The following is a 3,713-nucleotide window of genomic DNA, read 5'->3' as shown; positions in this document are numbered from 1 at the left end:
GCAACCACATGGTGGCTCACAACCATCTGTAATGGGGTCTGGTGCCCTCTTCCGGCCTGCAGGCATACACACAGACAGAATATTGTATACATAATAAATAAATAAAATAAAAAAAATAAAAAAACCTCTAACTTAATAGACCGTCGAATAGAATTCCAAGGAATGAGTGGCACAAGGGGCCATAGAGATGTTCAGGAACAGTACATTTCCTTTAAGATGCTCAAATCAGTGTCTTACCGTGGTAGGAAGTGCCTATCACATGATGCTGGCTTTCTTTCAGTTGAGAAACAGAATCAGTGTTCCGATTGCTTGTCATCTAACTGCCTCTGGCTCTTTGGCGAAGAGAAAATGTTAGCTCTGGTGTCCTGGACCACTTCCATACTGGAGGATTATATTTGGCCTGAGTGTGGATTAAATTCAGCTTTAAGAGCTCAAACTCCTGGGTCACAACCTGCTACTTTGGGAGGTTTTTTTTTTTTTTTCTTTTACCTCCCTCCTTTCTTCAATTTAAATTAGCCTTAGGTAAATCATAAAATCTATCTGCTTTTGTTTATATATTTAAAATAGAAGATTGCCATTGGATTTATGCAAGCTACTTAATTTATTGTGAAACACTCTGAGAATTAAAAAAATGCCACTTAATAATTAAAATAGTAGCTTTCTAAACTTCAAATAGCTAGGATGCCCTTCTTTTTTTTTTCACCCTGGTATGGTTTTGTTATGAAACTATTCAAATATGCTCCATTCCCCTGCCCATATTTCAGAAATGGATGAAAATTTTCTTCTGTGCTCTGAATATAGTGTATGATCTCAGAGTTCTCTGTGGCAAAAGACTACCTGGAACTCAGCCAAAAGTTATTCATGATTAAAGGTGCCATCTGAACACAAAATATCTTTTTAAGCTTGGCAAAATGAAAGCGTACCTTTTTCCTGTGGTCATTGGCTTTAACATTAGGACTGACTTTAGCCTTTGAGGAAGAATTCCCCTGGCCTCACTTTCCTTCCCTTCCCCCCTGCCCCCATCACCTTCCCTTGACCATTTATCTCCTGAGACCCAGTCCATGCAGCCAAATAAATTCACTTAATAAAAGGAAAGCAAAGAAAACACTCAAAATTATCAGCTACAGCTTCTAAGGTCTCCCTAAGTCACGTGCTTTTGGATGGAAGAGTTTCCCTTATATTGCAAAAAGAGCAACATTAGTAGATCTTCTAGAAAGATATTTCACCTGGGAATTGATAGACATCTCTTGAGATAGCTATGCCTAAAGTTCTGAATATCATCTCTTTTATATAGCATTTGCAATTTTTTTTACTTCCCCCTCATCTTTTCTTAACACTTGCATAGTCATGATAGAGTTAATCATATCAGCCTAAGGCACCGAGAAACGATGACAGTAGATGAATGAGGGGGCTTTATAGAAATGGCACTTGTTCAAATGTTGATGAAGTCCTGGGCTTAGCGAGCTTACACGCATCAGCACATGATGGAGGTCTGCTCTGCCACATTCTCCCACCTTGGGTTCTCCTTCAGCTTTAAGGATCATAAAAGTACATCTCTCTGTAGCCTGACATGTCCATCTCTTTTAATATCTGTCCTTCTAGCAACACAGAGCCACCTGGATGATATGTACGCTGCTTCTACAAATGTCCCCTCCAACAAGGCAACAGATTTCAGCTTGGCTCTCACCAGGAGACGGAGCAAATGAGATCCAAACAATAGTCCAGGCTGTTTTGCTAGGGCAGGGCACAAACAGGGCGAGCAGCTGGTGAGCTCTGTCACCTCATTTAATCTCTGTCACCCTGGGGAAGAGGGTTGCATTTTACAGATGAGGAAATTGAGACCCAATCAGTGAAGGAACTTAGTAACAAAGCTGACAGCAGAGCCCCAGGTCTCCACCACAGGCTCACTGCCTTTTCTGTGAGACCACAGCCTCACCTCTTTATTCAGTGAGCAAATGTTTTTACCTAGAGATATAAAAATGAGTAAGGAAGAACCCCTAACATTGAGTTCTCCAGACTCATAGAGGAGGGCCAGCAAAGGAATAAACAATGGCAGGCATGGAAAGTGAGATTGACAGGACGTTGCGGGAGCTTCAGAGAAGTGAAGATCGGATGCTGCCACCCTTTCATACCCACCATAAAGTTATTTTCGCTGCTACTCCATAACTGTAATTTCACTACTGTTATGAATCATAATGTAAATATCCCATATTCAGGATGTCTGATATGTGACCCCATGAAAGGATCATTCGACCCCTACAAAGGGGCTGTGTTTGACCCACAGGTTGAGAACTGCTGATGTAGACACATAAGCAAGTAAGTAGAGGTTTCCCAGGAGACATACTGTTTGGGACTGGATTTTTACAGACTTGAACTTTTTACATACATGGTTTAAATATGGGGTCTCTTTATTTCTGTTTCTCCGATACATACATTAATGTCAAGCCTGAAAAAGATTTGTTGAGGGGCTGGAGAGATGGCTTAGCAGTAAAAAGAGCACTGGCTACTCTTGCAGAAGATCAAGGTTCGATCCCCAGCACCCCATGGTGGCTCACAACTGTCTGTACCTCCAGTTTGAGGGGATCTGATGCCTTTTATGGCTTCCATAGGCACCAGGTGTGCACATGGTGCACAGACGCACATACAGGTAAAGCACTCAAACACATAAAACAAATAGTTATAAAATATATCTTAAGTGGTGGGTGCGTGTCTTTAGTCACAGCACTCAGGAGACAGTACAGAAACAGACAGATCTCTGAGTTTTTAGCCTCGCCTGGTCTAGGACAGTCAGATATATATCTTTTAAAAGTTTTCATTAAAAAAGCTAACCCATGGCTCCAAAGCCACAGAGAAACCCTGTCTCAAAAAAACCAAAAAAAAAAAAAAAAAAAAAAGCTAACCCAGATTGCAGCTTGCCAGAATCCTTTAATTTTTGTTTTGTTTTGTTCTATATTGTTTACACAGGGTAAGGTCTCATGTAGCCCAGTTGACTTCCAATTTATGGTACAGCCAAGGATGACTTTGGACGTCTGACCTTTCACCTTTCACTTCCTCAATGCTGAGATGACAGACATGTGCCACTATACCTGGTTGTAGTACTGGGGACCAAACCCGGGACTTTCTACATACTACGAAAGTGTCCTACCCCTTGAGCTCTGTCCTCAGTCCCCAGACTCCTTCTATCTTAAATCATATTTAAATAGCTTCTTCCTAATCTTTGTGCCTTCTTTAGTCCACACAGCTAGAGTGATGGCACTAAATAATAAATAAATCCCAAGATGTAGCCTAACGCAGGCAAATTCTGGGCTCAATCTCCAGCACTGGGGAAAAACCAAACCAAACCTAAATGCCATTCCTTTACTTTAACTCAGGTGGTTTCTCTCTTAGCCTAGCATTCGGGCCTTTGATGCTCTAGCTTCCACCAACCTTTCTAGTCTCTTCTCACATAGTTCTTTCCATCTCCTATCAATAATAGGCCTACTGTATAGGGAATTTCTCAAGGGTGGAGTACATGAACATTCTCAGCTACATAGTGAGTTCAAGGTCAGCCTGGGCTAAATGAGAGACTTGACTATAGTGAAGTACTTGCTGTTCTTGGAACAGTAAAAAGTTATTCTCCATATGATACACCTTAAGTCCCAGCACTCGGGAGGCGGGGGCAGGTGGATCTCTGTGAGTTTGAGGCCAGCCTGGTCTACAGAGTGAGTTCCAGG

The sequence above is a fragment of the Microtus ochrogaster genome, unplaced genomic scaffold, assembly GCF_000317375.1.
Source record: "Microtus ochrogaster isolate Prairie Vole_2 unplaced genomic scaffold, MicOch1.0 UNK110, whole genome shotgun sequence".
Taxonomy (NCBI): Eukaryota; Metazoa; Chordata; class Mammalia; order Rodentia; family Cricetidae; genus Microtus; species Microtus ochrogaster.
The sequence above is the reverse complement of the archived record's forward strand: the minus strand, read 5'-3'. Positions refer to the sequence as shown.